Source organism: Schistocerca gregaria, chromosome 2, assembly GCF_023897955.1.
Source record: "Schistocerca gregaria isolate iqSchGreg1 chromosome 2, iqSchGreg1.2, whole genome shotgun sequence".
Classification (NCBI taxonomy): Eukaryota; Metazoa; Arthropoda; class Insecta; order Orthoptera; family Acrididae; genus Schistocerca; species Schistocerca gregaria.
Genome location: NC_064921.1, coordinates 358,577,152 through 358,589,874, shown reverse-complemented (window position 1 = coordinate 358,589,874; position 12,723 = coordinate 358,577,152).

Here is a 12,723-nt window from a genome sequence, read left to right as displayed (position 1 = left end):
TTCGGTAATTTTCACATCTGTCAGCACCTGCTTTCTTTGGGATTGGAATTATTATATTCTTCTTGAAGTCTGAGGGTATTTCGCCTGTCTCATACATCTTGCTCACCAGCTGGTAGAGTTTTGTCATGACTGGCTCTCCCAAGGCTGTCAGTAGTTCTAATGGAATGTTGTCTACTCCGGGGGCCTTGTTTCGACTCAGGTCTTTCAGTGCTCTGTCAAACTCTTCACGCAGTATCGTATCTCCCATTTCGTCTTCATCTACATCCTCTTCTATTTCCATAATATTGTCCTCAAGTACATCGCCCTTGTATAAACCTTCTATATACTCCTTCCACCTTTCCACCTTTCTGCCTTCCCTTCTTTGCTTAGAACTGGGCTGCCATCTGAGCTCTTGATATTCATACACGTGGTTCTCTTCTCTCCAAAGGTCTCTTTAATTTTCCTGTAGGCAGTATCTATCTTACCCCTAGTGAGATAAGCTTCTACATCCTTACATTTGTCCTCTAGCCATCCCTGTTTAGCCACTTTGCACTTCCTGTCGATCGCATTTTTGAGACGTTTGTATTCCTTTTTGCCTGCTTCATTTACTGCATTTTTATATTTTCTCCTTTCATCAATTAAATTCAATATTTCTTCTGTTACCCAAGGATTTCTACTAGCCCTCGTCTTTGTACCTACTTTATCCTCTGCTGCCTTCACTACTACATCCCTCAGAGCTACCCATTCTTCTTCTACTGTACTTCTTTCCCCTATTCCAGTCAATTGTTCCCTTATGCTCTCTCTGAAACTCTGTACAACCTCTGGTTCTTTCAGTTTATCCAGGTCCCATCTCCTTAATTTCCCACATTTTTGCAGTTTCTTCAGTTTTAATCTACAGGTCATAACCAATAGATTGTGGTCAGAGTCCACATCTGCCCCTGGAAATGTCTTACAACTTAAAACCTGGTTCCTAAATCTCTGTCTTACCATTATATAATCTATCTGATACCTTTTAGTATCTCCAGGGTTCTTCCACGTATACAACCTTCTTTCATGATTCTTAAACCAAGTGTTAGCTATGATTAAGTTGTGCTCCATGCAAAATTCTACTAGGCGGCTTCCTCTTTCATTTCTTAGCCCCAATCCATATTCACCTACTATGTTTCCTTCTCTCCCTTTTCCTACACTCGAATTCCAGTCACCCATTACTATTAAATTTTCGTCTCCCTTCACTATCTGAATAATTTCTTTTATTTCATCGTACATTTCTTCAATTTCTTCATCATCTGCAGAGCTAGTTGGCATATAAACTTGTACTACTGTAGTAGGTGTGGGCTTCGTATCTATCTTGGCCACAATAATGCGTTCACTATGCTGTTTGTAGTAGCTTACCCGCATTCCTATTTTCCTATTCATTATTAAACCTACTCCTGCATTACCCCTATTTGATTTTGTGTTTATAACCCTGTAGTCACCTGACCAGAAGTCTTGTTCCTCCTGCCACCGAACTTCACTAATTCCCACTATATCTAACTTTAACCTATTCATTTCCCTTTTTAAATTTTCTAACCTACCTGCTCGATTAAGGGATCTGACATTCCACGCTCCGATCCGTAGAACGCCAGTTTTCTTTCTCCTGATAACGACATCCTCCTGAGTAGTCCCCGCCCGGAGATCCGAATGGGGGACTATTTTACCTCCGGAATATTTTACCCAAGAGGATGCCATCATCATTTAATCATACAGTAAAGCTGCATGTCCTCGGGAAAAATTACGGCTGTAGTTTCCCCTTGCTTTCAGCCGTTCGCAGTACCAGCACAGCAAGGCCGTTTTGGTTAATGTTGCAAGGCCAGATCAGTCAATCATCCAGACTGTTGCCCCTGCAACTACTGAAAAGGCTGCTGCCCCTCTTCAGGAACCACACGTTTGTCTGGCCTCTCAACAGATACCCCTCCGTTGTGGTTGCACCTACGGTACGGCCATCTGTATCGCTGAGGCACGCAAGCCTCCCCACCAACGGCAAGGTCCATGGTTCATGGGGGGGGAAATGTCCATATGAAATGTCCATATGCTGCTTGAAATCTGTCGCCCATCGTAGGCGTCAAGGGAAGGATATGCGCAAAATAGTTCAGTTTTGAGACAAGATAGGTGTTGACATAACGTGTTCTGAGGAGCATATCCAAGCGCCGCAGTTTGTTGTCCTGCAGCAGAGCACGTGTCTGGTGTAGGAGCTGACGGTACGTAGCCGCCGCCGTGCGGCGGACATTGCTATAGAATTGCACTCCTAAACACTTGAGTACGGGCACCTTGTCAAAGGGCACTGCCGTTGTGTGGGAAAGCCCCCCTCCGACATCCATGTATTTTGTCTTCTTCACGTTGATGACGCTCCCAGCGACCGCCCCGTACTGGCGTAGCCACTGTAGCGCCATATGCATTTCATCCTCTGATCTGGCCAGGAACACCACGTCATCGGCGAATGCACCACAACGAAAGGTCACGGCCCGCAAGGAGATACCAGATAATCGCTGCCATAGCTGGTTCAAGCGCTGCAGCAAACAATATACCCGGCAGGGGGCACCCTTGTCGCACTGACCGTCCAACAACAATGTGACCAGCCTGATAACCGTTGCCCATCATGCGGGAGCGCGCTCCGTGGACCAGTCGAAGGACCACCTGTGCAGACTCCGGAGAGAGGCCCATGTGTTGCAAAACTGCGTGTAAGAAGCCGTGGTCGAAGCGGTCGAATGCGTGGTCAAAATCTACGGCGACAAGGGCGCCTCGTATTTTGCAGGTCGCCGTCAAAGCAATTACGTCGCGGTATGCTGCTAACGCCGTATGAATGTTGCTGACACCACCTAAACATTTCTGATCGGTGTGGATGGCTTTCCCGATAGCGGTGTGGAGACGCGCGCGGAGGATACGGGCGAAGATCTTGTAGTCGTTGTTGAGGAGTGTGAGTGGGCGAAAATCCTGCCACCTACAACCACTATTCGTTTTCGGTACTGGGATCAAGATGCCTTCTGTGAATTCTGTGGGGACAGTGAAATCAGGGCGGATCAGGTCTTGAAACATTTGGAGCCACTTGTCACCCATTAGGTGGTAAAAAGTGCGGTAGAATTCCAGGGGTAAACCGTCTGGTCCAGGCGACTTGTTCGGTGCTCCACGTGCCAAGGCCGATGTCAGCTCGTCGGGTGTAATGGGCAACAGCAGACTATCATCGGGCGCCACGTCCCGAGAGCGGGAAAATCGTGCAACAGCTCGTCATAATCACGTACATTTCGCGGATCTTCCATGTACAAGGTCCCATAGTGTCTGGCGAACGTGTGCGCGATGTCCGTTTGTGTCACTGCGCGGCCGCCCTCCTCCGTGTTTACCGCCGTAATGAGCTGACGTTCGCGGTGGCGCCTCTCGCGCACAATGTGATACACTGACGCTGTTTCATTGGGGATACAGTCTTGCACTCGCGCACGGATGCGGACACCTTCTAGCTGCTCTGTCCTGATGCGAAGTAGACGAGCTTTGATGCGTTGTACGGACATCTGACGTTCGGGAGACGGTGGTTGCGTCGCCAGCTACGGTAACGCTAAATAGTAAAATTCCGATGTTGCCCTTTGCCAGTTAGATCTGTCACGCCCGTAGACCATCAAGGTCTCTCGGAGTGCAGGTTTGACACATCCCAGCCACCACAGCAACGTGGAAGCACACATGGGCAGGCGCCTGATACATCGACGCCACGTGTCAATGACTGCTCGCCGACACGCTTCCTCGCGAAGGAGGGAGACGTTCAGCGTCTACGGGCCCCTGCTGCGTCTTGTGAGATGTCGGGGCAAGGTGACAGTGCGGATGTACGCGAGATGGTCCGTGAAGGCCGTCGGCCAGAGTTCTGCATTACGGGTTGCTGTGCGCAGTGCACGCGAGACGTATATCCGGTCCAGACGACTGGCAGAATGGCTGGTAAAGTGCGTATATCCACTCTGGGTCCCATGATGTAAGAGCCATGTGTCGTGGAGCGCGAGGTCACGTATCAATGCTTGTAGAGCCGGACATGGGACGTAATGCGGTATCTGGTCCTCGGGCCGCAGAACACTGTTAAAACCGCCGCCCACTAAGTAATGGGCCATATTTCCTTGCAAAAGTGGGGCTACCTCCTCCGAATAGAAGACATGCCTGTCACCTCGGTGCGAATTACCGGAGGGAGCGTAGACGTTAATGAGGCGGACTGCGCCAAGTGTGAGTGCGATGCCTCGCCCTTTCGGCAAGTACGTCACGTCCGTCGCGTCTATACCATCTCGGAGAAGGATGGCCGTTCCTCCTGCGCCATCGCCTACGGGTAGGCTGTACTTGGTGTAGCCATATAGGTCTAAACGCAGCTCGGGACGGACCTCCTGGAGAAGGGCAATGTCCAAGTCTGCCGCTCTGATCATGTCGTGTAACATGCGGGTCTTGACAGTGGAGTGGACACCATTTCCATTGACTGTTCCCACACGGTATGACTGAGACATATCAAGTGGCGGAGGCAGTGTGCCGGTGCAAGCCCATAGTGATCTCACATACCACACAGCCATCCATCAGCACGCTGTGCATTACTGTGCCGTATGAATCCCTGACTGGCGGAGCCCTCCGGGCTCAATGTTAGCCATGGGCTCTGGTGGAGATATCGATGTGTGCTGTGCATCATCTGCCTCCATATCGTCTGCCCAATCATCAAGAGACGATTGTGATGTCATTGGGGGCTGGTCGCTTTCACAGGAGACCACATTTTGGGAGTCGACGCAATGCGGCTCGTTTTCTGGGCCACCAGATTTAGGAGTGTGTTCCTTGTCTTCAGGCACCTTCTGGTGAATGATGCCACTGGAGTCCGTTGCAATTGTGGGCGAGTCAACGAAGTCGATGTCTTCCGCCGGCTGCACATCCCTGTCCTGTTCTTCAGCTGACAATCGCCTCTTCTTGTGTCGCTTGGGTGATTTTTGCTTTCGGGTCCGAGATTCGACATCCACTGGAGGGCGGGGCTCGACACAGTCTCGGTCGCTAGGAACCCATGTGTCCGATCGCGACAGTGACGGTGGCTGGGCGCCCACGACGCTGCGGTGGGCAGAGGCTGTAGGAACCTCTACACCGTTGGGGTGCGTCGTCGTCGACGACGTTGACTCTCCAACGGACCTGGCAGCGGCTTGAGGAGGTAGCATGTGTTGATCATCCATCACATCATGTCGTGCCGCCTCCACATACGTTAGCGGGAGAGAGGTCATAGTGGATCGTTGGGGAAGTTCATTGCGGGGCACCTGAACGAGGCGTCGCTGCAGACACTCAGTTCTAACATGGCCCTCCTGGCCGCACCCCGAGAAGGTCATAGGTTGTCCATCATATATAACAATTGCGCGGTAGCCATCAACGAAAACAAATGATGGAACATGCTTCTTAAGTTCTATGCGCACTTGTCGTACCCCGTTAAGAACAGGGTATGTTTCGAATGTGTTCCATTTCTCCTCTGTGTGACTCATAACTGTGCCGTATGGCCGCAGCGCATCAACGACTAATTTGGCAGGAACTTCGAACGGTAGTTCAAAGACGCGCACGGTACGCACCCCCAGACCACCATGGTCAACTCCTACCACGCTCACGTTACCGTCTGCGTGACAGAAGTGAAAGCCGTTCGCAGATCGTTGGAGTAATCTGTCGCAGGCCGCTTCGTCAATCAGTTTGAGGTACACTGTGCTGGTTACAATAGACAGACGAATTCCTATCAGTTCTTGTGGTTCTATGTGCATGATGTCTCGTAGAAATCGTTCAATTTCATGGGCCTTCGGTCTCGTGTACGATGCGTTGAACGTTAGCTTGATTGTAGCTTTTCGATATGAGAACGCCATGTCGGGTCGGTACAGGTACTATACGGCAAGACAACGACGCGACCGCGCGCTAGCGGGTAAACAACAACACCTGCGGAGCACTGCCCGGCGCGCCGAGCCCGTCCGCACAGTATCACGGCTGAAAGCCGACTGCCTCTAGACCACGGGTACGAACTGTAACAAATTGTACTAAGAAAAATGCTTTTTTAATTGACCCTCAACATGGGATATTCTCATACCACACAAGTTGCAACAACGTAAAAAATCGTATTGCTCCCGACTTGCTAAAGGCTAATAGAGAAATTCCTTCAAGGGAAGTTTCCAAAAAAAAATACATTCTTTAATTCTGCATGAGTGTAGCACAGCTGCTTTTACAGGAATGATCAAATATACGTGGTTCGCTTCGAAGCTGATTGGAGAAAAAACAACCTTTCCGAATTTAAACAGAGTATGTTTTCCCATTTCGCTTCTGAAAACTCCCTGTGTCTGCGAGGCAGTAGATTTCATCAAACGTGGGTGGTCTTCAAAAATGGTTCAAATGGCTCTGAGCACTATGGGACTAAACAGCTGTGGTCATCAGTTGCCTAGAACTTAGAACTACTTAAACCTAACTAACCTAAGGACATTACACACATCCATGCCCGAGACAGGATTCGAACCTGCGACCGTAGCAGTCACACGGTTGGGTGGTCTTCCACGAATTTGTGTTTCGTTTGCTCCTACGGCAAATACCATGCAAAATTCTGTTCTAGCACAGAAAGCGGTGTAAGCGATAGCGAGTAAGACGATTATGTACTTTATTCTGTAATTAACAGTATCACATTTGAAGAAAGTTTGGTAGAATGGCTGATTTAGAAATGAAGTTACTTTGGTGGAAATGACTACTTTTAAACAATTTTTATGACAGATACTACATAATGGTATTCCGTGCGATGGAATTTTGAATCGGTGCCGCCAACACGGCGGGCGTGAACATTAAGCACACTGTTACACTCATTTGGTCGAAATATGACTACGGTTACAGATATAAGAGGTAAACATTAAATATAGTCGATTTTCTCGGAAACTAGGGGCTGTCGCATGAAAAGATGATAGCTAGGTAATCAGCACAGATTCCTCTACAACATATCTTCGAGGGTCAGGTGAAAAATAATGGCTCCACCTTCGTTAATTTGGTTTGGTTGGGAATATTTTAATAGATCAAACGCAAAAATAATCCTTAGAATGTGATCTTTAATTACGAATATTCACTTTTCCACATAACCACCAGCCAATTGGATACATTTCTGCCAACGACGAACAAGTTTTCTAAAGGCGTCACGGAAGTTGTCGACACTCTTGTTTCTGCAACGACAGTCTCACAGTTCTCTCAACGTCTTCATCAGAAGCATAATGTTGTCCCCGCAGATTGTCTTTCATTATCAGCAATAGGCGGAAGTCAGACGGTGCTAAATCTGGACTGTATGGAGGATGCCATATGGTGATGAGATATCGTCTCTGAAGTTCTGCTGTGGCGACACGTGAAGTGTGTGGTTTCTCATTGTCATGCTGCAGGAAAACATTTCCCTTTTCCTTTCGGACCCTTGTTAGCTGTCGTCTCAGAGTTCGCAATGTTGTCATGTAACACTCAGAATTTATTGTTGTTCCCCGTCAAGGAACTCAACACAGATAACACCATCTGCGTCCCAGAACACTGTTGCCACGATTTTTCCAGCTGATGGCTGTGTCTTGGATTTATTTTTCTGGTGCTAGTCTTTGTGTCGATATTACATAGACTCACGTTTCGTCGTAATGGTGTTCCCACGTTTCGTCTCCTGTCACAATTGAATGGAGAAAGACGTCACCTTCATTCTCGTAATGCGAGTGGAATTCCTAGCAAATTTCATGTCTGTGCACATACAGGGTACCCATCGTGCACAGATCTTCCAGTAGCCAAGCAAAGCAATAATGTGACCCACACGGTCTTGTGAAATGCCGATTGTGCTTGTAGTTTCTCTCTGAGTGACACGATGATCGTCCTGAATCAGTCTGTCAACATTTTGCTTGTGAAACTCAGTGGTAGCTGTCACAGGACGTCCGACTCTTTGTTTGTCAGGAAGTCAGATGTTCACACCTCAACGTCTTTAGACATACTCGCCCAACCACCCACAGTATTCACATCAACACAGTCACCATAAACTGCTTTCATTCTCTGATGAATCTCTCTTGGGATGACACCTTATGCTGTCAAGAATTCAATGATTGCACGTTGCATAAATTACATTGATCGACCGTCTGCGTAGGGTTCCACACTTTACACTGTAACAGCACAACCTTTCAATGCTAAAGCTTCCCGCCTACTGGAGAAGAGGTTACGGAATAAGCCAGTACCTGCCGCATACAAATGCTGCCAACTGTTGAAGAGTTACGAAGGTGAAGGCATTACTTTTCATTCAACCCTCAAAAATTCATTGATATCAGCGACTACATGTTTGCTGATCCTCTTGTCAGCTATAGAGCACAAAAATTTGTCGGTTGCAGAGACTTGCCCTAGTTTTACTAACAAGAAGTTCCTCTTACGATGATCTTCTTCTTGTGTTAAGACTCTAACAATCTCTTCAGACATTTCAAAACGTTGAACTTACACCTTCATTAACTCTTATTTTTATCGGTGCATGAACGTTGTACCTGTCTCAGCCCAGTTATTCCTGCTTATTTGTTCCTAGTGAGCACCTCTTATTTTTATTTAGTCGGTCATATTTCTGTTGACACCTAGTAGTGTATGTGGGCTGTTGTGTACCTGTAGAGTTTTCGTTGAGTTGCCCGAAATTTTTGTGGTGTGGTGAAACTGTGAGGAGTTTCTCCTTCTTGAATTAGGACAGTACCACATAAATTTGGTGAATGAAGATAAAAGAAATGCGTATGTTCAGAATACTGACAAAGCTATGATTATAATCAGAATCCGAGGAAAAACGTATCACAAGAACATTCAGGAAATTTAAGCCACCTCGATCCACAACTAAAGGGCGAATTTTTTACAAATATTTCTGTAGTTTATGTGGGAAACAGCTCAACCAGAAGCACAGTTTGGGTGCAATGAAAGCAACGCACATGCTTTGGAGAGTAGTTGATAAAAATGAAATGTATATTTCACGATATTTCAGTCCTTCTGAAAAAATACTACTGCATTACGTGTCAGTTAAAGATGCTGTGTGGATCGCATCAGAACAGAGTGAATTTATATATTTCCAGAATACAGTGTCTGGAAGCAGCAGACAGAGGGTAACATGTTACATAACATAAAAAAGAGTGGGTCACGTTGTACATCAGACATCACCACTCAGAATGTCCTTGTATGTCATCGTTCAGGGCAATATGTATCTAAAAGTAAAGGCAAACACCACATGAAAACACAAGGGACTAACAAAATGGAGGTGTCTGTCTTTCCAACACGGAAGTAACAGAAGTTGTAGATGGTAGCTGAGAAGTTAAATACCAAGTGTTTCATAGTGAATATCGGCGTTTAAGGCTTTTTAGCATTTATTAGATTCAACTTTCGATAATAGACAATGTATCAAATGAAAGAGCAGCTCTAACAGTTTTGTTTTTATTCCAATGCACTATTTCCTCTGTCTTCCATTAGAAAGCACTACTAGGAAAGATGGCAACTAGCGAACAGAAAGCTTTTTGTGTTTTATAGTTTGCAAGAACTAAATCTGTTGATAAAGTCAACGTGCATTCCTCATTAAGTTCCATTCTAATCATCCATTGATAACAACATTGTTTCAAGACACTGGTTGTCTTTGCAAAGTGAAGAGCATGGGAGGACCAAGAGTGGCTGAATGACCTGTTGAACAAGTGAGAGAGTCTTTCATGCATAGCCCCAAGAAATCAATTTGCAGGGCTAGTCATGAGTTAGCAGTTCCAGCGATATCTGTGTGGAGATTTTGGAAGAGTTACTTACAATGATGCCCTTATCGTCTGGAGTTGTTACAAGATCTAAAGACAACAGATTATAGTCTATGTACCAACTTCGTAAACGAAACATCGCTGCATGATGAAGAAGACTGTTCTGAATTGTGTCATCTTCAGTGATGAATCGACGGTTTATCTAAATGGAAATGTGAGGACAAAGAATATGCACGTCTTGGGGTCAGCAATTCCCCGCAAGATGATGCAGAGGCAACGAGATTCCCCTAAATTGAACATGTTTTGTGCCACATCCCAGAGAAAAGTTTAAGGCCCTTTCTTTTTTGGTGGGGTATCTTTAAGTGGTGTTTAATTTCTTGATGCACTGGAACTATGATTCTTTCCTCAATTGGAAGAAGCTGGGCCACAGAACTTTATTTGGCAGTAAGATGGTGCACAACCCTATTGGCATAACTCAATAAGTGTTTTGTTAAGTGACATTGTACATGAACGCTGGATTGGCGACAAGGGACTGGATGACAAAGCTTGTTTTACATGACCTCCATATTCACACACTATCTGAAGCCATGCGATATTTTCCTTTGGGGAGTCATAAAGGATCATGTTATGTCGCTCCACTACCAGCTGACCTACCCAGTTTAACAGACAGGATTGTAAGCTGCAACAGTTAGTCTACAGACACTGATAAAGGTTTGGGAAGAAGTAGACTGTTGACTATCATGCCATGTGACAAATGGTGCTCACACTGAACTCTTGTAAGAAGAACTGTTCGAGTTGCTCTTTCATTTAACGAATTATTTATAACAGTAAGTTGAATTAAGCAAATGCTACAACCCCTTTAAACCCTGATATCATATTGAGACACTCTGTATGTAGTTACTGACGTGCAACATCAATTTGGCAGAAGAATAAAGAAGTATATTGATTGTTGACCATTCCATTTCATTCAATGCTCAATAAAATAAGATACACTTTATCTGTTTCCAAGCTAGACCATACAACCTGCTGACAAAACAAGATTAATACAACACTGAGAAGTATAATGATTTACATTCTGATGTCTTGAGACATTAAGATAACAGCACCAGTGTAAAAGCGTGGGTAAAGGACATCAATGCCAGCAGTAAACATTCTGTGTTGTTGTACAAGCCACAAGATACAAGCTACTAACGTTCCTGAAAAGGGAATACTTTGTCTTCATTACTATGAATCATGCTAAAAGTGAAATTCTGAAGAAATATGGCAGTGACGGTATTTATATAAATGGAATTCATGGAGCAGATGATTTTGGTTTTGAGTTAATTACACTTCTTGTGCTTGATGTCATTAGACAAGGTTTTCCTTGTCCTTTTTTTAATTTCAGACAAATCTGATCAAGAGATGTTACCACTATTTAAAAAAAATTATGACTGAAGTAGGAAACACACATCATCAGGTGTTTATGTCAGATTTAGCTGTCATTTTATAATGCTTGGCTCTCACGGATGTAAAAGCCTCCAAGAAGGGCATAGAGAGAAAATATAAGCACCAAAACCAAATCAAAGGAAAGGCAAGCTGGAACTTAAAAGCTAGAGAGTAGTTTGATGCAAGAAGGAGACAAATAGATTTTTGTAGTGACCAGCACATAGAAATGTGTGCTTGTGATTTAATACCGAAAAATATTTCCCTGTTAATTGTAACTATATGTAGACACCCACTGGGAAATTTTTAACTGTCTGTGCAAAGCAGTTAATAGTCTGTGGTGATTTGAATTTGGACCTTCTAAAGGAATCTGATAGGAAAAGACCTGGAAACATTGTTTTAACATAGAGTCTCACAATATTGATACACATTAGTGCAAATCAGCTAGAATAATTAATGACTCCAGTCCAAATGATTTTGTGAACAATTAGAATTATATGGAACTCACTTTTACACTGTAATAGGATGATAAAAACATTTAAATCTGAAATTTTACTTTTGATTTTTCCTGTTAAATTATTCTCTTTAATGTAAGTTCCATATTCAGTAAAGGCTAAAGTGCAGTGTTGGTTGTCAATATGCACAATAACCTCAAGAGCTAATTAGTGTTACCAAACACATGTTAAACTGCTTTACAAATAGGGACACCAGACTTTGTAAGAAAAAGCACGTTATATTTAAACAAAGTGCTGAAGGCCTCAGATCATTTTGTCATCAAACGTACCATCTCCAACTCAATTTGTACGATGAAGTATTATAGTCTGATATTACACTTGACAGGAAACGATTATCGGTTAAATTAAGATTGAAATAAAAGCAATTCCATTCATACCGTGGTTATTATTTCAGATAATGACAGAACACAGGACATATACATCTATTTCACTTGGCATCATAAAAAAGAAGAAGTACAATTTGGAAACAATTTTGGAATATTTGTGGTTATCAGAGATCTAATTTACATTAAATATGATTTTCATTGTATTGTTGTTCCACTTATTTGTAGTCAATAACAAGACATTACAGAAACGTGTATGTGATTTATTAATTGACACAGAGCAGCTCATAGTTAATATTTTATACATGATGTTCGTTGTTAACTTACAATTTTGTTCATTGAAAGGGGGCTATACATAAAATAATTCCATGTTGCCTCCCTGAATGTTGCAAGTAGTATGCATTCTGTTGTCTCACAAATTCAGTTTATTTTTACATACAGAGTTGACTGTTGTCAGCAATCGTTGTACCCAGACTAAAATTACTTTTTGATCGACAGATGGCAGTGATGGGGAGCAGAGTTGCCAGCTCATACAGAACATACTACAATTTCATGGGATCGATAGTTGTGTGCACACCAAAAAAAGAAGCAAGTCTTCTGCTGACCAACTGTTGCTAATACCTTCATGGGTAGTGGCGAGTGCAGTGCTGGGGCCTACATCTGAGCCACTTTCTCTGTCTTGTGTGTGTCACTAGAACTGCTGTCAGAATTTAATGAAATAACAAGTTGTCCTATGTTACTATCTACAAA